General features: G+C 36.8%; 1 long non-coding RNA gene across 1 annotated transcript in view; it reads left to right on the top strand.

Moving 5' to 3' along the window:
• Window positions 1-24,325, top strand: part of LOC140322122 (uncharacterized) — a 56,598-nt gene that overhangs the window by 10,550 nt on the left and 21,723 nt on the right. The window contains exon 2 of the long non-coding RNA XR_011919143.1: window positions 13,656-13,843. This is a non-coding gene — a long non-coding RNA (uncharacterized lncRNA). The remainder of the gene's footprint in view (window positions 1-13,655; window positions 13,844-24,325) is intronic.

The raw sequence follows: 24,325 nt of genomic DNA, 5'->3' as shown, positions 1-24,325 counted from the left end.
AGCTCACTACATATACTTATCAGGACGGGGGCAGATACACAGACGGACAGTTGTCTGGTCCAAGTAACTTGTAGTAAATACACCAAGATGATGTAGTTGAGTAGATTCACCAAGAGGAAAGGGAAACCATGTCAAACAAGGGGGCATTTAGGCATTACAAGTAAAGCATTTAGCCATTTTTTTTTTTAGGTTTATTTTCTGTCCATTATTTTGATTGTTCCACATAGTAAATCAATAATGACCTCCTATATTTCACTAAATATTGCTTATGGCTAAATTGGCTTTTGAAATAGGTGTAAGACATAACCCTTAACTGTATATATAATGCATCTGAGAATGTTGTAGTCAGTTTCCTGCTGCAAAAGCCAATCAGTAAGGCACCATGAAAATAAGTAATAATCAAATAAGTAATACAGGTAACAAGTGAAATAACATTTTAAACAATTTACTACACTACAGTGATGAAGCATGGCTAAACTAAAAAAAAAAATGCATTTCATTTTTAGCCTAATATAAAAATCATTCAGACATAATACTAGAACTGTCAGTTTTATATAGATCCCAATACAAAAAAAATTCCAATTCTGTTTTAAAGGTAAAATTGCCTTCTTGAGTCTAAAATTGCCTAGTTGAAGAGTCTTCTGCATAAATGACCATAACTGCAGCATCCATTAGGGTCCCAAGGTCCCTTTAGAGGGTTTGGAGGTTATTTTTGGTATTTTCCAGATGATTCTATAACTTGTTTCTACACAGGGGATGATAGTTGGCTGTCTTCTGGTGCAGAGGAGGTACCTGTTAGTATTTAGGATGGCAGTCAATCACTGCTCTGATGCATCAGCTATGGGGCCTATGGTATATTTTGGCTTCTATTTAGGTGGGTTGTTGCTGGAGGTCATATAGCTGGTGAATTGTTGCTGGAAGTCATGGCTGGTGAACTTAGTTTGAGGGGTTTGAAAACATGGGATACTGACGGGATGAGTAGACAGGGCAAAGAGAAGACCCAAAGACAGGATTCTGCAGGTGCTTAGATTCAGAAGTGAGACTTTGAGGAGCAAGTTCACACTGGTGGGAAGAAGTTATTTCTTTGGGTTATATGAAAAGACAGAATGCCAACTGTGATTAGGACTGTGATATACTGCTTGGAAGTAGACTGTGTTACTTTGACACTTTGTTGCCCTCTCCCTCTCTTCATGTGTATGAAGGACTTTCAATAAGCCCCTAAAAATGAAGACATGCAAGCCTCTCTGAGTTATTTTTTTATGTCACCTTAAAAACAGGGCCCAAGGTAAAAAACTGACCACCCAACAGGATAATTTGAAATTTCTAGATTCTATACCGGAGTCCACAGGGAAATCTCAACTTTTGGGATATGGGTTAAGGAGTCATGCTTTTCATGGGATACTGTGTAGTGCATGGGTGACTTACATGGGGAATTACTAGGTCCCAGCTGCTTGATGTGACAACGTACAGGCGTAAGTGATAACTTCACTACAAAACTACAAATCTTGGGTGAACTGTTTGTACTTTTCCCTATATACAAAATGAACACATCTTGTAGGTGAACCGACATCTGTGCAAATTGGTTTCAATAATAGAGGGTACTTTAGTTTTTAGATAGCAAAGAATAATACCATAAGATGATCTAAACTGGTTTATACTTTTGCACCCTGTAGTTACTTGACTAATCTATGGGGATAAACTCTAAAAAATGGCTTGTTGTCTAAATGTGATAATGTATGATAAGAGATAGATACAGGAACTAGTGTTGGTCTTTTTTTTTTTAAATGTTCAGACGGGAGAAATTCCTTGTTTAAATATAACTTCAAGGGTGACTAAGGAAGAACACAAATTCTTTGAATTACATTTGTCAGAGATGCGGTTAAGGTGTATATGAAACAGTAGGCAAAGGATTATGGGTCCTTTAAAATTTGGTCTGGTGAAAATAAAATCTGGAAAATCCATAATGAATTTATTAGAAAGAGTATATTGTGACAATGTATGCACAAGTGAAATAATTCATCGAGGGTTTGGAGGACTGCAACAGTGGTCAAAACTTTGAAGCCAGGTTGTAGTTTTATCTGCAGAGGAAATAGGTGCAGGCCCTGATAGAGTTGTAGGACATATGTGAATATTTGTACATCTGTATATACAGTATGTGCTAAAGAAAATGCAGATTATTTGATTTCATAACTAAAGCATTAATTATGATCTATTGACTTTATGACATCATAAATGTGATCAACACGTGTATATAGCTCTTATTTCCTGGTCATGCAGAATTAGTAGTAAAATATATCAGGTACTCCAGCCAGTAATACAGGAGGCATCAAAATCCTTCTTTGAGCTGATAACTCCAATTCTGCTTTACTGAAATGACAGTGTAAAATTGTCAGCCCTCTGTGTTAAAATTATAGCAAGACCAAAAGACAACCTGCTGATCTCAGTTAGAGCAGTCATGTACCCTCAGCTCAACTCTCTAATACCAGTGCTCATGGGAAGCATGGTTCTCCAAGTGACCAGGTTCTGTCCATGCCAAGGCAGGACATGAAATGCCTGCTCACCAATGATGTTCCCCAGGCAGAAACAATGATTTTAGGCCCTTTATGAACTAATAAGCCTAGAGCAAAGCAGATCTGGAATACATGTTCCCCTGACCTTCCCACCTGTTACATAATTTTATATATAAATATATGTATAGTGAGATCACTCATAGCAACAGGGGGCATTTCAAACAGGAAACAGGGCCAGCAGGTTATCAATGCAACAAGGATTTTTATTTACTAATACTTTTTACACACAAAAACAGGAAAAATAAAACAAACAGCAAAAATAAAGCCTGGCCACTTGACCTCTTACTAATTGTTAGATCCCTTTACTAACAATACTGCCCAACCTAGTGCTGCACAGGACTCTAAGGTTCTTACCATAAAGCTTCTCCAAATATAGTCTGTGTCTTTACTCACAGTTCACCTTGGACCTCCTCCCAGCTCACCAGCCAAGAACAGAGACACAGTAAAGAGCAGGCTGGCAGTTTAAAGCCCCAGCCTAATTTCCAGGATGGGTTTCAGCTGAGACAATTACACTTGAATATCCCCAGGCCTTTTTAGCTCCCCCATCTGGCCAAGAAGCTTATTGTCATTCAGCCCGCTACTTCAGCACCCCCTTCAGGTCAAAAGGAAAACTGTCCGATTACACAGAAAAATGTACCTGTCATCCTGGATGAAAACGGGGGTCTTCATTGGCCAGCTGTTACATTATATATATATATATATATATATATATATATATATATATATATATATATATATATATGTGTCTGGATAAAAATATAAGGATATAGTAGCTATGAACACTTACAGAACTCATTCGAATATGCAACCATCCTACATATCTGTTTCTATAAATGTTGGCACAAAATTGATAACTGGTAAATCAATTGCAGCCCAGGGAATCCTAAAGGGTTCTGGTGCCCTGAGCTGCTTGTATGTCTGCATTTAAATGAGTAAACAGAATTTACTTAGAAAAATGGTGTTCAGGCTGCCTTATTTTCTGTTTTCAGATGTATTCAAATACTGTAATTCTGAATAAGGGGTAATAACGGCTTCTTGGTACAGTAATATATAATTTAAAGTAGCATATTGTGACACAGATTTCAGCTACGTTGTTGGTACAGATAAGCAGATATTACCATTATTCTGCTTAGTTTGCTACCTTGTATTCAATTATGAAACCATGTTAACTATAATTAACAAATTTTTAGTATTAGTAGACAGTCGGACCTGTTATAGCATAATTTACTTTTATATTTTAAAATATAAATGAGCCTTACAAAAGGAATTTTGTATTACATTTACTCTTGTCTTTTATGAGTGCCCTAATACAGTCTTCAAAATTGAAGATCTTCACATTCACCCGGCTATGCAGAGTTTGACAGCTATCATTGGCTTTCTGAGGGACCTTGGTTTATCTCTATTATTAATAAAGGGTTTCCGCAGGGCACACTACATGTCAGACCAGATCCAAAGGTCAACAAACCAAAACGATACAAAACTGCATTTCTAGTCATCTGATCTGTGGACTGTGATTATAGAAAATGTGCCCTGCAGTAACCTTCATTCGTCACAGAGATGGATGGAGGACTACTGACAGCTGCTGAGGCTGATGATTATCAAAGATTGTAGAGTAGAGTAGGTGTGAAGATGAAAGGAGAACTCAAAGTCTCTTTAATCTCTGAACCACCTTAAATGTATAGGGTATGAGCACTAAAAAGCTACCATTGTAGTGAGGATATCAACAATCTAGTCTGCTTCAAACTGCTGCAAACATGACTCACTAAGGTATAACTATATTAGGTTCTGAGGGTCTAATTACCTTAGGAACTAGACGGTCAGTGCGTTCAATCAGTGGTGGTACCAGTGGGATTCATGGGTGTGTTATAGCAGCTCCCAAAAATGTTGCCAATACCTCTATAGATAGCGCAAGAACAGCTAGGGCAATATAAAAGTCAACTGCTGCAAGATGCCACGTATCTAACAGGACTCTTGAGAGGTGCACAGAATGGGCACTGACTACACTGTTGGATTCTTCCTCTTTCATTATCACTACAGCACAGGACAGCAGGACAGGACAGTGAACACAAAGGATCTTTCATTCAAATTGCAAGGTAACATTACATTACATGATAAGAAAACCATTTTTTTAACTATATAGTAGAAAACTGTCTGGAACCACCTCTGGGCCCAATCATGAGTTTTATGATATATGGGGCTCCTATTACATTTTTGCAGGGAGGTTCTGCATGGTAAATTTGTGAGTGAATTTGAAAGGCTTAAGGACAGATGCTTCTTTTTAATAAGGTGCTGCTAAAAGAAATGATCATGATAAATCTAGTACCCAGTGAGAAATCAGGCAGCCGAGAAATGACCTACAGCTTCTCGTCAAAGTTATTTGTTCATCCTTTCAGCGTGGTTTAATCATAGTAAATTAAAGTACCATAGTTCTCAGACCATTTCCATTTCATGGACCCCCTGACCGTTTATTTGTATCAAGGGGCAGTGTACAAAGACATTTGTATTTTGATTCTGATACAGATTTCTGCAGGATTTAGAACACAGTGTTTGAACGCAATCGTATGCAGTAGTATACTGCTTGTAAATAACACTTGATAGTGGCATATACTATTGGAAACAATGTTTCCGATTACAGGCATGTGGATATGTATTGTGTATGATTATTTGAATAATATTGTAGGAAAACTTTTATTGACAACAACACAAACTACTTTTTTTTATAACACCCAGGACCCGGTTGTGGACAGAATTTCAATATTCAATTGATATTAGCTTAGCATTTGCTCCACTCGTATATTTTACTTTTCATTGCTATTGGCATATTAAGACATAACAGCAAACTTTTTTTTTTGTACTTTTTTTGTAAGGTGATTATGTCTATTGTTCTGCTGGGGGTACTTTCCTCACTTCCTGTCTCTGTGACACCAGAACAAAATATGGTGGGGGACAGTGTTGTCAGAACATCTAAACTTTCCTAGTACTAACAATGTGCTTTTGTCTGTGTTTTCATTGCAGAGATTTCCAGTTAACTCGAAAAAGTCATCAGGAGTTTTATATCAGATTCCGCAAACTAAGGGAATATTTGGGGAAAATGAATGTAAAAGAAAAAAATGCGGATGGAACAAGCACAGAGGTTGGGTGTTGGGTATGGGTGTTGAATGTGGGCTGGAATAACATACAATTAATTATTGAAGTCTGCTATAGGCCCCCCAATGCTAAGTAAGAAATAGAGAATCAACTAGATAAAATGGATTGGATTACATCCACGTGTCCTCAAAGAGCTCAGCTCGGTTATTTCAAAGCCATTATTTATCATTTTTAGAGACTCTTTGGTCACTGCATGGTACCCATGGATTGGCATAAGGCCAATGTGGTTCCTATCCTCAAAAAGGTAGCAAAGTAATTATAAGGTAATTACAGACCGGTTAGTTTAACGTCCATAGTTGGAAAGGTCCTAGAGAGTTTGATAAAGAACCACATAGAGGAGTTTCTGCTAGAAAATATAATTATAAGTGATAGTCAGCAAAGCTTCAAGAAAGACTGAAGTTGTCAAAAAAATTTACAAATTGTCAAACAAATTTAGGAAGTAAGTAAACAGGTAGACAGTGGAATAGCAGTTGATATAGTGTACTTGAACGTTGCTAAAGCATTTGACACCATACCCAACAGACGGTGATTTTGCAAGTTAGGGTCAATAGGTTTAGAAAAGTCAATCTGTAAATGGATAGTGAACTGGCTAAAAGACCACATCCAAAGAGTTGTAATTAATGATTCTTACTCTGAATGGTCTAAGGGTATTGGTGGTGTACCCCAGGGTTCAGTGTTGTGACCTTTACTGTTTAACATGTTTATAAATGATATAGAGTTTAGGATTAAAAGTACCGTTTCTGTTTGCAGATGACACCAAACTATGTAATTGAATTACGTCCATACAGGATGTCTATAATCTACAAGAAGACCTGATGTAGAGAAATGTATCCAGTGGTACCAAGTCTGGGCAAATTTGTCTGCTCTCTTGGAATCAGTGGATACCATATCTTTCATATGATAGATATCAGTTACCCTTCTCAACCAGTGACTTACAGTCGGGGGAGAGGTGCTCTTCCAGCAAGCAGGTATACACGCTTTAGCAGTGTTCAATAGATGTCTCAAAAGGGATATCTTGTACACCAAAGACTCAATAGGCAATAAGGACTGGGCGAATAAACAAGCCCACGGAAGGGACCGGAACACATAAGACAGTTATATGTGCCTCCAGGGGGACAATGATGGCAGCTCATTATCTGATTGCAAGGTCGGTAAGTGGGCCCATCCCCCACTGTGGAGGAAGTGTATAGCCCTGTAATCTCAAAGTCTATGCCAAGAACTGAATATTGGGTCGGAGAGTCCAGGAGGAATCTCCGGGTTGCCCAAGATCGGCGAGAGAGGCGAGGGCAAATTACATTTAATATAAATGCAAAGGTATGCACTTGGGGGCTAACAACATGCATGGTTCATACTGTCTAGGGGGAATACATTTGGGGGAGTCAGAAAAGGAAAAGGATCTGGGGGTTCTGGTAGATCATGGACCTAATAACAGCATGCAATGCCAAGCTGCAATATCTAAAGCTAGCAAAGTACTTTCTTGTATTAAAAGAGGAATAGACTGCAGAGATGGAGACATTATCCTGCCCCTGTACAAAGCATTGGTGAGACTACATCTGGAATATGCAGTCCAGTTTTGGGCACCAGTTCACAAAAAGGACATTGTGGAATTGGAGAGAGTGCAGAGAAGGGCAACTAAACTAATGAAAGTAATGGAGGAGCTCAGCTATGAGGAGAGATAAGCTGAACTCATTTTATTAGGGGGGATATGATCACCCTGTATAAATATATAAATGGTCTATATAGGGAACTCTTTTCACAATTATTCACTTTGAGATCATTACAAAGAACAAGAGGGCACTCTTTGCGTCTGGAGGAAAAGAAGTTTATGTTCCGGATAAGGAAGGGATTCTTCACTGTAAGGTCTGTCAAAATGTGGAATCAGCTCCCTCAGGAAGTAGTTTCAGCAACTATTATAGATTGCTTTAAGAAAAAGCAAATTGCAAATTGTACCAGAGTTTTTTTTGCCTTCCTCTGGACCAACTATGTATTATAGGGTTTTAAATCTGTGATATGTTTATTTCCCTAGTGGTTGAACTTGATGGACTTAGGTCTTTTTTCAACCTCAACCTACTATATAACTATGTAAGTCTCAAAGTTCAGACAGGCAGGGGGGGGGCAGTGGCACCTGGTCGGCTCCTAGCTAACTGTTTGGTACCCACAATCATTTTACTGGTCCAGCATAGGAACATTTTACAGCAGGCAGTTACCAACCACTGCCATTCCCAATCATTCCCTATGATTGGCCATGGGTGAGGTGCTACATCCAGGGTCTTGACCTTGGTCACAGTTCTGGGACATGAGAAGGTGGTAACTGCATCCCAGCCTAATTGTTTGAATAGCCTTTTAAAAAAAATTGATCTGGGGGGACATACTATAGGTTTCCCTGCACCCCCAAGCAGCGAGCATGCTCCAGTACCAAAAACATCTAGCATGGTTAAATATTTAAGACTTGTGACACATATGGCATAGGAGAAGCCCGTTTTACACACTGACATATTGGTTAGATATTGATGCACAATGTTTCTTTCCGGGCCCTGCTTGTGAACTGTACCTGACAATTCTTATGCATGTAAAAATGTAATTCTACATGGTAACTTTTTTTAATGCATGATGCCAAAAGTAGTGTTCATCAATTTATAGACATTTGTGCACAGAAGTGAGGTTTTATTAAAAATAAATAATGCCCAAGAATAGTGTTTATTGGAGCTTTGCTTGCGCATAGGGTTCTATAATAATAAAAAGAACACATATTGAATGTACTGTGTACTGGATATATGTGTATGAACTGAATGGTCTACCACAATGATTTCCAGTGTATTGGCAGCATAAAGACTTCTATTATCTCTATCACTGTGGTATGGGTACCACAAAGGGCATAGTTAGCGAGCGCTGAACCCAGAAACAAATCAGAAGAAAGCTTCCACTGTTTGTTTATCTGGCTGGAGAGAAATTCAGACAAAATAATTTGGGTTCCAGCATCTCAAAGTAAAGTGCACTTCTTTGCAATAAAGAAAATGAATTTAGAAATGGCTTGGCACACAATTGCACAGATTACTCTTGCAGTTTTCAGACCTCAGAATGCCTCTTTCAAAGTTGTGAACGCTTTCATAACAATCACAAGAATAATATCTTACACGGACAGATATTCCCTTTGCCTCTAAGGTGGGGATATTCTACATAGGTTTCAATTTCTGTTTAATGGAGATAGACTTATATAATTGCTCTCCGCTTGCAACATAAAATATGTGGATTTCATGAGAGGGTTCGCTCATCAAATACAAAACATATCCACAGCCAGGCTAGCACTATTGTAGCTTGCTCTTTGTAGCCTGCAGCCACTGAAAGTGTACAGTCGCCAGCGAAAGAGAACGTCTAATAGCTTTAATAACATGGATATGTTTTTAAGGAGGCAAGAAAAGTATTGTGGGCAGAACATTACCCAAACAAGAAATAGAAGCACTAAGTGGCTTTTTTGTAGCTTGAGCGAGAATTGATTTCCATGCAATGCCTAGATGTATGGGCATGTTTTGATTTGAATAGTGCAGTCACAATGAGCCAGAGAACAGCCAGCTATATAATTGCTACAGGTACATGCTTCTTTGGAAGTTAGTAAGAATCTGGGATCTTGAGGTAATTGAGTTGTTTGTTATAAAGCAGAATTAAAAAAAAAGTATGTCAAAAACATATCAGTGTTAATTCACGTCTAAGGTAACCTGAAGTAAATTGGAACTAAAACCTTTAAGCTATGAGAAGTGTTTGTCGGCATTTTCTGCTTGTGCCAGCAGCAATTAAATGTTGAAAAGCAGCTTCCTTTTTTGTTATTGTTCCTGTGTATATATTGAAATGGCCGAGGCCTGTCTCTTTTTTTTTCTTTCTTTTTCCAAGAGCATTTAAATTTCAGCCCTGGAGCAATGTGATAGACAGTTTCAGCAATTTATTTTTCGTTTTGTGGGCTGAACTGCCAAACACATCTTATTGGTAAGCAATATAAAGTATGGGGAGCGTGTTAAGGGCCTTACTTAACTTCTTAATATGCAGTAAATTTGCATGCCCAAAATGAGTCACATGCAAGTTGTGTTTTCATATGATAATGGAGCAAAGGAACTATGACAGATGGGGACATTAGTGTTCATCAGAGTCATTCTTGGTGTCTCCATGGTTTCACTTCTATATTATTTCTTCAGATTAACCCCTTTTAAGGCTGACGTCAGTAGGAAAACACTACTGGCACCTACACATTTGTCAGAGCAAATGGTTAACATTTCTATCTTTGTTACCAAAAATAATGGTTTGTGTGTATGCAGTATGTCAGTTCTGTTTTATGTCATTTACATGTCTATATTTTACTGCTAATTCTCTGCAGTGTGTGAATTGTAGTCAGTGTATCTTGTCATATAAACTGATCTGGTGTTAAAATAACAACATAGCAGCACATTTTCTAGATGACATGAGGGGGTTTCTCTTTTTGCTGATTAGAAATAATGAAAGAAAAAATTAATCAGTACAAACCATGAAATATCTTTTAGATTATTGAATCATTTACTCACAACTTTCCATAGGTAAGTTGGTTGTTTAAGGTTTGTGCATCTATAAAATTAGATACTGGAATATTGATAAAAAGAAGCAATAGAGCTGTTCTACATTTACAGTTATGTACATAAATATTTGGACAGAGACAACTTTTTTATAATTTTGCTTCTGTACATTTCCACTAATAATTTTAAACAACAAAACGAAACAACTCAGATGCAGTTGAACTGCAGACTTTCACCTTTAATTCAGTGGATTGAACAAAAAGATTGCATAAAAGGAATTAAAGCCTTTTTTTTACACAATCACTTTATTTTGGTCCTATCATATACATTTATCCTAACATTAAAGGAATGCACGGTATTGTTTCTCAGTATTATGGCTAATAAGTTAGCAGTGTTGTTCTGTAGTTCCAGGGTTCTGATTCAGGTTCCTGCCAGAGCCATTATGGGCATTGATTTTAAATGTTTGAATTAGTTTTATATGGATGCCTCTGTTTCCTCTCATAACATGAAAATAATACTGGAAGGTATGTCTTTGTATATGGAATGGAATGGCTATAGAATGGTTCAGGGATCTCCATAAATTGCTATGAAACATGTGTAAATGTTTTAAATATATTGTATATATATATATATATATATATATATTTATATATAAATTTATATATATGCATGACAGTGGTGGGGGTGGTATATTATGAGGCCATTTAAATTAGCAATGCCCCTTTAAAGTTCAAAGTGGTTAATTTTACTGAAGAAGTTTAGGCTGTTCAAAGCAAACTGAAATATCGGCTTGCAAAATAATTATCTTTCAAACTGAAAAATTACTTTGCAAAGAACTTAACTTTGTTGAACAGCCTAAAGGCCCATTAAACTAACCACAGGGAGTGCTAGCAAATACACAGATGTGCTTTCTTGAGCAATACAGCCAGGGTTCTCCTTAAAAAAGAATGTGAACCGATACACAGATAAAATGGCTAGAGTATAAAGTCAAGTCCTACTAGTAGGGGTAATAAATGAAACCTCAGTGCAACTGGAGCATCTTGATAGGCCTACCAATGTCATCAGAAACCTAATACCCTCCTTGAGACTAGCTAGCTAATACTAACAAGTAAAATCTACAGCCAATCTAAAGCCACTCATCACAATATAGTAATGGTGTAAATATGAGAAAAATAGTTTACAAAAATGGCAATCTAGGCTGGAGTTTTAGGAGTGTTAGGCATAAATGACTCTGAATATGCATCTGGTAAACATTCTGCAAATTATTCAATTATGACAGACATAAAACTGATTATCATATACATGTAAAATGTATATGGTAATTTCTATAATAAAAAAATACATTTAACACACAGACTAGAGTGTATTCTGCTCAGGGCATGTTTAGACTAATGACAGGTAAGGTAAATGTATGTGTTTTCAAATAACTACGTATCTATATAAAGAATCTTTACTGAGTTTGAGATCTGGCAATAAAAGTCATACAGCTGTAATATTAAGCATCTAGCACTCTCTTTTCTTGTACAAGATATAGGAAAGTTTACTGGATTGCCCTATAGCAATCTGTTCTCAATGAAGTTTTACGTGTAATTGCTATGCTTGCTGAGCAAATGAGCGTCAATTATCTTCTGTGTGACAATCTGTCTGTGCTCATATTTATGACAACAGGATAAAGAGCAAGGTAGTACATTTTATAAAGTGCATCCATGGAGAGATACTGCATAGTCCCTGCCTCAGCAATAAACCTTGCTCTGGTGATATCCATTGACTGACTTACCGATTTCACACATTAACACTGAGGAGATGACTGATTAATAGAAAAGAGCAGTGAACCAAAACATATAGGCATCGTTACAGGCTGGGCAAGAAGCTTGAGTCATATGAAGAAGAAATAAATGAAGATACCAATAGCATATACTGTATGTGAAAATATCTAATACTATGAGCTTAGAAACAAACACACACAGGAATGCATATATACCCATATGGGTGGTTAGTTATACATATAGGTGTAATAGCAAAGAATAAAAAATAACATAAAAATCAGATAATTTACCTTGCATTTATGTTTTTCCACTAATTTAACATGCACATTAGGGTTTCACAGTACTAAAATATATATGTGTAAAAACATATATATATGTTTTTATGTGTACCTGAACTCTGGATATTTTTTTTAATAAAAGTTACTTGTGGATTCCCTTCTAAGCATATTTAGCTACATACCTTATGTTTGTCACAGTCATATAACCTTGACTTTAGGTTAGTAAAAATGTTTATTTTATAATAATGTCAGAGGTTTAAAGGGGGGAGGGGTATGTGCGTAGGAATGGAGGGGGGATATTTGTTTGCCCAGAGATCCTCTTTAAAGACTGATAGACAAAAAAAGTCCCTTTTTTGTTGTTTTGTAGACAGCATGCTTCTCTTATAATTAGAATGTATAACTTACCACAATTTAGTCAAAAACAGAAAAGAAAAACTTACACAAGATAGAAGAACATTACATCGGACACCCCGAAATAGAAGGTTATTCTTCCACTGTGTTTTATTTCATTTAATACAGGATACAATATGTATGTCATACACGTATAGGAGTGAGAAGAGGCAATATCCTCTCTGTTTTTCTAATATATTTAGTATCATTGTATCACTGAAATCTCAACTTGAAGAATCTTATTGGCATATCTAGTTGAATAAGCATCATGCATCACTCCGATAATCAAATTGTTTCCATTTCATTCTTCCTTTCCTCTGCCAAATGATAATATAAAGAAATATAGGAATGGAAATAGAAACATGGATTGGTGTGAATAAGGGTAAGGAAAAAAAAATATTATAAAAACAAAAATGGTGATCCCACTCAAAAAGACAGACCAAAGAATAAATTGATATTATGCATATCATATCATATTTTGGCTGATGTTTTCCTTCAAGACAATGATAGTATAAACACAATCCTTAACCACTTCAGAGCCTGTTTTCCTTCAATACCAGTTCTATTATCATATGCCAGCTTTAGATTTAGTGATACCTTGACCTATGGCAGTGCAATGATAAATATCATGATGGAAGTTACATGAACAAACTCCAGAGTATTGGTATGCGATCTCTGCGGAAGAGCTTAGGCGAATGATGTTCAATAAAGACTGGCCAATCAGCAAGCACAGCAATCATATCACTGAAAATCACAGTGCACCTTTTCCTATATGTAAGATAATTTTTTATAAAGCGTAACAATTTGTTTTTTTACCCACCCAAGTGTTCTCTTTGTCTAAAAAAAGGGAAAGACTCTCCACTTCTGTCTTTACTTCTACCACTGATCTAAAGCATGCTCAGAAAGGGCTTTTCAGGCAAAAGTGTCGATCATACGCATGTGCAGTGAAATCGCCCTTTTTTATTTTAGTTACTGCAGGCTATGTCACCCAATCTCTCATCTGTGCTGTGCAAGATTGAAAGAAGTAGCCAAAAGAAAGAAGAAGAAAAAGAAGATGGCGGCGCTTCCTCTGCGCCAGGATGAAGGAGGATTGCAGGACAATGTGGGATATAATCAAGGCCAAGTATGGAGGAATGGGGGGCTCTTGGGAAGTAAAAGTAAGTAATTTTTTTTTTATTATTACAGTTCCACTTTAAAAGCACTGAAATAGCTTGCACATATGTTTGCCCGTCTCTGTATTCAACTGCTCGGTGCCTGGGAGTGGCCCTACGTGTTTTTTTTTAGCTGCTTGGCTAAAATTGTGGAGTGGAGCAGTTTTCTTGCACAGGAAGATGAGTTTGGAGAGAGCTTAACAAGAAGTAGTTAGAATGGCAGACCATTCTGAGATGCTATATAGAGTTTCCCAAAAACATCCCTGTAAAAATTGTCAACCACTCCTATTCATTTCAGTGATAACCATGGCTTCGTGGTGGTTGAGCAATGGCTGACAGCAGCAAACCCCAGCAGTACTGGACAAGTCCTTAATGTTTACGCCTGATAGCCTTGAAGATAGACATGAAAGATAAATAATTGGATTAAAAGATATAGCAGGTTCTGTGTCTTGAAATAATAGGTGTTTGAATGAATGTCAGAAAGAAATTATGTCTGGGCGCATTTATTATATGTGTTATAGAGTTCAGATATATTTGTTACATCTACAACATTTATCTGATATTAGAAATGATTAGGTGTAAAAAATCAGGTGTGCTTGGTACCAATGACATAAAATCGTATATTTTTGTATCTTCTTCATATAAAGCTTTTATGAGCATGTGCCCAGATTAATTGCCAATTAGATAAAAGTATGTCTTTTTCCAGCATTTCCTCACATTTCTTCTTATAATTGTGCATAGTAAAGGAGTCACTGGAGATTGTGACTAAAAGTTTAAAGATAGCAGAGAACATTCATTTATATGCAGGTCCATCCGTATATACAGTATGTTCTAAAATGTATTTGTATCTGTCTTGTTCTGCTATGACTGTACAGGCTTTTAAATTATCTTTGTGTCTGATAGCAAATGTTCACATTTTGCTTGTCACTTCTGGGGAATTGCAGACACAACGCAATGATGTTTTTTTTTTATCTGTATATATTATTACCTGATATCTATATGGTACTGACATATTACAAAGCACCTAACAAAGTCTATAGTCATGTCACTAACTGTCCCTCAGAGGCACTCAAAGTCTAATGTCCTTACCATAGTCATATGTCATTTACACCTTCTAAGGCCAATTTTTTGGGGAAGCCAATCTGTAAATACTGGGATGCACCCAGAGAAAGCCCAGGCAAATGTGCGGAGAAGAACAAAAATAATACAGATAGTGTCTTAGCTGAGAATAAACCCCAGGACTCCAGCGCTGCAAAGGCACATGCACTAGCCACTGAGCCAACAATAAGGATTACGGATGTTTGTGCACATCAGAGCACACAACGTATTTGGCTGGCTTGTTTTCTAAACTTCTTATTAGGTCCATATCCTGGCTTTACTACCCATTTTATTGGAACAAGCATTTAGCCAGTAAAGTCCAAAATGTTTGAACAATTATCCTGCATGCTTGACTGACTAGGTCGTAAAGTGGGAATCTGTAAAACATTCCTGCAGCCTTCAGGAAAACCAGCAGTATCGGTTCCCTTATTTATGAACACATACAGTATGTTCTCCCTAACTATTCTGCCTCATCAGTGTCATCTTTGTTTAGGTAGGGCGACACTTTAAATACTCCTTCAATGTAATAACAATAACATGTAATTGATGGGTACCATTCATTCCATAAATGTGTATGGGGCAAGCCGGATTCTGCACCGTATCATGACAGAATATTGTAATTAAATATTTCTGTTAAAATTGTATTATTATTTTCCTTTAAATTAGACTTTGAATGCTGAAAGGTGAATTAAAGGAGAGACATACAGTAAGTACACACTTATATACTATGCGTTGAACTGACACTAGTACAAAAGAGTAAATTAATAACAATTTATATGGGAACGATTTACGTGCCATCAGCCATCCATTGTAGCGCTTAAAAAAGACATTATTAATCTTTGATTCCATTTGTGCACATTCATAGATGATTGAATAGGTCATTAGCCACCATACTGCTTTAAAGAGCCTTCTATTTAATGTCTTGTTGGGCTATTAAGTAGCTAAATATGCATTACTTGTTTGCCTTTATTTGGATCTTGAACATGTTGCACAGGAGACATCTGTGCTCAATATAACTGAAGGTGGCATCCACGGTTGTGGTGATTATAGGTAAAATACTTATTTCTCCTCTATGAAATAAAAGTTGAGAATTGTAATTATCTTAATTAAAATGAGACTCTGTTGAGCAATATTTTCTGCACCATGTAATTTCAGCATCATGATCAAGAAGTAAGGTAAGAAGTTTGAGGGTATAGTTTTGGCATACTTTAAAATGCCAGGTGTAAGGTTTTGCAATTCTGGTTCTACTACTTGCAAGACTAGCCCTGTTATTCCAGTTCAGTCCTGAATTTGCCCATGTCCTAATCATGCCGTGAAATCTACTGACCCAGCTGGGGAATGGTTGTTGATCCACGTTTTGTTTCTAGCTTTTTAGTTATGTTCTTGCTCTTTTCCTGAATCACCTAATTGTTTTCTTGCACCTACTCCACCCTAAGAGTTTGTCTATAGTGTTTGCCTATTTGCATACCATTTCTTTCAAGAGAGGCCCAGAAGCCTGCGACAAGGGAGCTAGGCGGGGGCTAACATGACTGTGGGGGGAAGGCCAAGGAGGGCAGGAGATGGTGTGAGGGGGAGGTAATTGGTAATGGTTATTGATTGGTTATTAAACATAACAATGATTTTCAAAAGAAAAGGGAAAAAAAGAGGAGAGGGGGGAAAAGGGGCAGGTATTTTACAAAGAACTGTGAAGAGATTCCCGCCCACCCACCCTTGTGGTTGTTGGTTTAGGGAAGTGGTGTTGGCAGTGTGAGGTCCTCGTGGGGAAATTTATTGTTAAAAACAGATGGTACATTGTGATGAATGATGAGAGCCATCTGTGGTATGGGGTCTCCAAATTGGTGTTATAATGTTGCTGAAAAGGTTAATGGCTTGAGGTATGCGTAATTGATATCATACTGTAGGCTGTGGTGTGGCGCCTGGGAGCAGTTAGGTGTATCAATAAAACGTAGGTCCCGTGGGTTTATGGTTTATGTAGGTTAAGTAGGGGCGAGGACTTGCCACCCGGTAAGTGTGGTGTTTACTTGGGTTCATTATGGTATAATGGTGATGAGACTGTATTGTTTAAGTTGTTATTCAAGTGTTATATATGTTTATTATTGTTAATTTATGTTAAAGATTTGTGTAAATTAATAAACGGTCGGAAGGCCATTTACACCATACCTTGGAATTAGTCTTTATTGGGGGGAAGGTATGGATGTGGGGGGTTTATTGTTATAAGGTTAGGGCTCGTGCATGCCACAGTCAAGTTCTGTATTAAAGTAGCCTCTCATTGAAATCATATATGTTGTCATACATCATTGTAAAAACATCTGCAGTTACAATTTCCCTTCAGTTCTCCTGCAAATACCCATTGATAGTGCCAAGTGAAGTCCACCTCATGTATATTCCTGTGATACGGGGAAAGCACTGCTTTTTAGTCCACACTTAGTTCTGCCCATTTTATTTGTGTACCATTCCCATTAATTACCTATGCCTGTGTCTGACCACCTATCTCTTGGCTTTTTTTATTTGGATTCCTTATCATACATTATTCCCGCCTACACTGATGGAGGTTTCAAAGTCCTCTGGCTTTGACCAGCACCCACACAATTATCATGCCCTGATCTGATATTTAGCTCCATTCAGCAATTTTCCCCAGTTGATCATAAATAACTAACAGAGTTGACCAGCAATCTCTTTATTACGGTCATATCCAAGCTCTACAGAATGTGTGGTTCTCTGTACTCATTGTCAACAATGGATTTGATAGGCCACGAGAGACCTAATATGTGTTTAACTTATTTGATGGGCAGCATATAGTTAACTATATGCCAAACTTTCTTTTAGTAAAAAGCTGTATTTTTTATGCTTTAGCTTAAATCAGATTTTGAATATGTTTGTCGGTCACATTTGCCCTATTGGTGGGAGCTCATTTATTACTGTTTCCACTAGAGGGTTAACCTTACAAGACATCATCATAAACTGTCTCCCCAGGCATTTTTAAAATAATTATTTTTATAGTTTGGGTGTCTGCTTTGCAGTGAAGTGATGAGCAAGGTCTTCCTGTTAATGTAATGACAGGGTTGGAAGCACTCCCACTGCCTGACTTTGTTTTGGAAAGGAGACACCCTCCTGATCCAAGTATTATATAAAAGTGTGGAAATATCTCAACAGTGACAGGATGGACAACGAAGACAGGTACTCAAGAGAGTCAGCTATTCCCTTTCTGCTTAGACTATATGAGGCTAAGATTTGTCATAAATTCCCTCATGGTTAGCCATTCATTAGAGAATGACCTGCACTGGGACTGCAGCTGTCAAATTAATTTATTGAGCTGTAGTATTCCTCAATTGGGCTTTGGTATACTTATTGCAGTATCCAATTATTAGAACATCTGACATAAAACTGACATATATATTGTTCTGATAAAATCCCCTGACATTTTTCTCTTTGCACTCTTACATATTATATTGGCTTAGTTACTTGGGCATATCTGTCTGGCCTTCTAAAAGTGGCAGCAATTACCTAATTGCATTTAACATTCAAAAAACATTTAGACCAAGTCTTAATTATAAAATAGCGACTCTCCTCAGACTGATATATTTAGAACTCTTATATTGGTTTAACCCAATTTTTAACCTCACCTCCAGTGTTCATGATAGGACAGAATGGTCCCCCTGGATAATGTTCCATGATTCACCCGAATATAAGAGTCTAATAGATGTACCTGACAGATCGAGGTCTAGGTAATGTGGGAGTTTTCTACAATGTTTTGATACTGTCATTTTTTTTATTCCTTATCCCTTGTCTGCTATATGGAAAACTTACTCATGTTTCCTGAAATCTACTGCACCTAGTAGTTGGTATTTCTAGGGTTTAATCCAACGTATTGCTGGACTTTTAATTATGTGACATGGTCTCCTTGGTTTTTCTTCTACCCGGCCCCCTTCGTTTTTAAATTTGGAAAGTACATGTTTTTGTTATGTCATATGTTCATTTATAAATGGTTTGTTATCCTCTTTTGCTAAAAACTTTATTGAAAATAAAATGTAGTGTAATTTTAATAAAAACACACTGGAATAAGCACCTACCCACTCCAGGCACAACAACAAACATTTTCTAAAGTTTAAATATAGATGTTTGGATTTATTTTATAGGCTTTGTAACAGACTGCAGAAGTTAGCTATGCCAGAAGTCTAACAGGATCTACCTCTACTATATACCCCACTAAAGTCAGGTTGATCTTGATTTATAAAAGAAGAAACATTTTAAAGCAATCTAAACTCAACAAATTGTAGCTGGAATTAGTACAGGAATCGGCTCTTCTTGTGGTTGGACATAAAAGTAAATCTTTAATTTATTGTGTAGGGTTCCTAGAAATTTGGATCCCAACAAATGTGAGTCAGATGTTTACATAGCAAGGGGGTTCACTGCCGCTGGTAAGCAATATGATGAATGCTTGCAAGCCAGTTGAAAAGGTAAACAGCAGAATGCATTTCTGTTGGCTGGTGCTTGTTAGCTCCTACCAAACCCTTTTCCCACCCTAATTTTTCTAATAAAATGAAAATCTAGCTCACAAATGTGTTTTGCATATGCTTATGCTATTTTGCTAGCTTTTTTTCTTCTGCTCCTGCTGGAATTTCACATCTGAAACAATAAAAAAAATCAGAAAAAGTTATTATGCCTGTCAATGTAGCAATAAATGTGGTAGTGCATGTTGTGGGATGTTGCTGAATTCAAGTGTGAACCTGCATTACTAGAAAAAATTACTTGATCTAAATGGTATCAGGCAACCCATCCTATATTAGAAGGCTGCAAGAGTATCTCATCAGAGCTGCAGGTTAAGACATGACCTGGACATAAAAACTCAGTAAAAACATTACAACCAAATCTATAGTGGCTTCATTTATCAGTAGCGCTGCCGTCCACTTCCCCTTCCCAGTGCTACTGTTTAAAAGTCCAGTCTTCCTTAGGGATGGGGTGTTGGGGTACATGTAGCTCTTCCAAATGCAATGCTAAGTGCAATAAATTACAATTTAGCAGGCAAAGAGACAACGTAGCCACTGTACTTGTAATTAAGAGTTTGTTTAATTAAACCATTACAAAGTCAGGAGAAAAGTGTGCTGCAGCCCCTGTATAATTATAAACCATCCCCAACCAGCTCCTAAGCTGGTAAAAATACTGCAAACAGGATACAGTCCTTAGAAAGGGCAAGGAAACAGCTTTGAACGAGCAATTTCAGCGCTAATCTCAATGTTTCCTCAAACACTGCCTCTAGTGATGCTCCAATTACTGTATGTAAGGCTTCCATTGACTGCCTAATGAGTTGCTGTAATTGGCCAATGCAGTTTTTCAGCCAAAAAGTAGATGTTAAGGAGGTAGCTAAGTTGAAACTGTAGTCTTAATTAATTTGAATAATGTAATGTAGTGTTAGATGTGTTACAATTTCTTCCATAAGTAAAAAAACCACTGTAGGATCCTACATTCCCTGCAGTCTGCTCTTGCTAAAGAAAGCTTATGGTAAAAAACTTAAATTTTAGGATGTATTAAAGAGGTAAATGCTTAAAGAAAAGCAACACCGATTAACCCCCCAAACACTTTGATTTATTGTTGAAACTTTTTCCAAAAAAATCCATGGACCATGTGCAGTGTGAAGTTGGTGCATTACATTAAAATAATCTAGCTAGTATTTTCTGTGCCATGGTTAATACAGGATTAATAGAAAACAGAATTTTAAACTCCTTCTAAATAAAAGACACCAAGAGGTGCACGGCCCACACTCGTAGTGTTAACCAGGGCACCGTGGTCCAGTATTGACTACCGAGAGACCACTGAAAATACAGACATCTTGTTATGAACCCTCTGCCTTTTCTGTGCACAACTTCCAGAGTTTAGTACAAACTGACTAATGAACAGGACAGAGCTCTCTATTTTAAATTATATGGAGATTCTGGTAAGTAGCAGGGTGACCTCTAGATTGCGAAGCTTATCACAGATCCACTATATCTAAACCATTTCATTTCAACATATTTATGACACTCTATCAATATTGTTATTGTTTTTCTCTGCAGGACAGATTGTCACCAGAATGCCTTATGTTAATAGTTAAATTTCACATTTCTTTTTACCACAACAGCTGTGCACAGTTTATAGGAAAATGGTCAAAGGCAGCATATAATTTATTACAAGAGTTTTGATATCCAGTTTGCACTTGTATTTCAGGGGCGTTAAAAAAAAGTATCATCAGCACTTTCACAGAGCTGTGGTCTGCATGGCAATGATATAATTGAAACCCAATTATAGTTGGCTAAGCTGATGTACAGGGAGACAAAGTGATTTGTTCAAGATGACATTGAGTGATTATAAGTAGCTGTGGCCAGAATGCATATCCAAAGTGAACACCTTCATTGCAGATTGCAGTACTGTCTGGAAACAGCACATCCGTGCTTATACTGTTGTACTTCTAGGTACAGTTATTTCAGGGATCAGCCGATTATTTAAATGTTTCATTGTGGAGGTCCTATTGATGGATGTTATAATAATGATGAACAATCTTTTAAACTGACTTTAGATTTAGCAGCCTAATATTACTCACTGAGTAGTTGGTAGTTTCGTAATATGTTCTGTTATGCTATAAATTACATTCCCATGTTCAGTTATTTTGTTCTGGAAGTAAAAGTATTCTTTGAGATTCAAATAACATTATTTATTCTATCATTTTACTTATAAAAGTATTTAAAGGGACATTTAAAAAAAATGAAAATAGTATGTATATTGGTAAGGCTGTAATATGTTGACAAGGGACTTTATTAAAGGCATAAAGGAACCCTGTCAGTAATGCTTTAAAGATGAATTCCTACCTTAAATTATATCTTAACCAAAGAACAAAAATGTTTTATATTGCAATTTACCAGTCCTTAGATGTGGTGGCTGCATTTGTTTTAATTTTTTCAAGCAAATACCATTTTAATGTAAAAAAGTACAGAAAATTGTTGATCTTGTAAGAATCCCTTCATTGTTTTTCCTGTAAGATGAACCATAAGCAGTAGGGATGAACAAAGGCAGACATGTTGAAAGCCCAGCCATGGCATCAGCCACGGACATTTATATTCTGAATCCTAAATGTTCTGTCCAATAGTTTATTTAAGAAATGAAGGTCGAGGCCATACTTCGTTATATACCACAAGTTTATACAGATGTGGAACTACTAGAAGTTTTAGTTGTTTCTTTAATGTGATTCTCATGCTGTCAGTTCATAGAGCACCAGTTGTTTCATAGAGCACCAGAGCAAGCCAATAAACAACTTTTGAGTTATCATAGTTGATTTATCAAGCATAAATGCCTGACAAAAAGCAATATCAAGGGAAATGCTAACTGCATTGCAATGTATTTCATTTGGAGGAGTAGATATGCTTTAAGACAATAAACAAATATAGAGATATATTCTAGAGCTATATAGATATATATACAGATAGAAAAATCAATTCACCTACCTGGGGCAGAGCTCCCGTGTTGTGTTCAGCAGGGAAGACTGACAATGGATGGATCTTGGGATCTCTTATTTGGACTAAAAAAAGAATAGTAAAACGTATTTTCTATTGCGTGGTGTAATTATTTCTAGGACTGATTTAACCCTTTCTGAGAATCAGTAAGGGGTGTCATGTACCCCTGTACTCATTCTCTTAGCTAAGAAACTGAAGGAAGCTTGCAGATTTATATATATATATATATATATATATATATATATATATATATATATATATATGGCTAAACACTGGCTAACACCATAGCCCTGGAAAATATCAGTGAGCCTTGCTGATCCTACTCTTTTCCTAATTAAAAAGGGGACAAAGGGTGTTATCTGTAGTTTGTAAGATTAGTAGCATTTAAAGTCCCCCTCAACAGACCAATGTTTCCCTACCCACAACACAAGCATTCAATCAGAATTCTGGTTTCATATGATTTCAGGATTTACACGTTTACAGTCTTCAGGACAGAAAAAAATATTTCTGATGATTTCCATGATGGCTTTTTGAACTGATAAACTTGTACAGGTATACCTTGTTAAACTATTGTATTTTTTGTTAGAATTTTGAAATGTAACAAACTGACCTTAATGGTCCCCACCAACTTTTATAATTACTGACAAATGACTGTGTTTAACTTGTCTCCAGTTTTTCCATTTTGTAAACATTGCAAATGGTTGCTTTTTGTCACAGAAAAGTGACAATATCCTAGGCGATCTGTAAATATTTATGACCCCTTTCTATTTTCAGGTGTCAGTTTTCATTGTAAATAATAGCTCATGTCAGTGAAACTGCAATGTCATGCAATATTCTGTTCAACAATATTCAGGCTGTTAGTGTTGATATCATGTACATTAGTTTTTATGGCAAGAGTTACAAGGTTTTGTAGGATAAGACTGGCATGTCATTTAACACTTGGACTGCTAAATGTCACACGGGCAGAACCAAGTGATAAACTAGATTTGTAAAACAACAATCATGGCCTAATTTACCATTTACTTTTATTGTAACTTTTATCTGTGGAAAAGGATTTCAATGTAAACAATACATCAGGACATTTCATGTGCTAATCTCTATAGAGAGATACTGTATGTTAGGCCTAATACAGATCCGCTGCCAGTTTTATACTCAATATGCCAATATGATTGATTTTCTGTTCAGTAACTGTTCAACAGGATGTCCCAAAATATTTAAACCATTGTATAAGAATCTGCCTCTTTAATTGTCTACCAACATGTGTTAAATTTATTTACAGGGGATGACAATCCAAATAATGTTACAATTAATGGCTGATAATTCAGATCCATTCTTCAGATCCAATTGTTTTTATTGAATTAGAAATTGGATGGAAAGTAAAATCTTCCTGTGGATACTTTCATTTCTCCTTATCAATAAATTGTAACATACAGCAGAAACTCTTTTCAAATCTCCTAAATTGCCAGTACTGTAGGTTCTCAGAATAGACTGCAAATTCTGTTCGATCAAACACAAAGAACACATTTAAACTCTTTATGATCTATTTATAAAGCAGTGAATTTGACATTAAGCCAGTGGTCTTAGCAGGTTAATCTTCCACATGCATGAGTTTAAATCAGCAGCCCCAAACTTTTTTGTGCCACAGACCAGCTTCATGGAAGTAAATTTTTCCATGGCCTGGGGCGGTGAGAACAATGGAAAAATTAGGAAAACTGTGGAGCCAGCATCCATCTCTGCTGGCTGCAGCCTTTCCTGTGACAACAAGGATCAGAGTCCTCTCTCCCGACATTTTGTTCAGCCAATCATGCAAGCTGGAAAAAAATGACAAGATAAAGGACACAGATCCTTGTGGTCACAGTGAAGTCAAGGACCGATGCAGCTGTTCGGCAAACCCCAGCGGCCCGGTACC

Source organism: Pyxicephalus adspersus, chromosome 2 (genome assembly GCF_032062135.1).
Source record: "Pyxicephalus adspersus chromosome 2, UCB_Pads_2.0, whole genome shotgun sequence".
In the NCBI taxonomy this organism is placed as follows: domain Eukaryota; kingdom Metazoa; phylum Chordata; class Amphibia; order Anura; family Pyxicephalidae; genus Pyxicephalus; species Pyxicephalus adspersus.
Note: the sequence above shows the minus strand (reverse complement) of the source record. Positions and strands in the feature narration are given on the sequence as shown.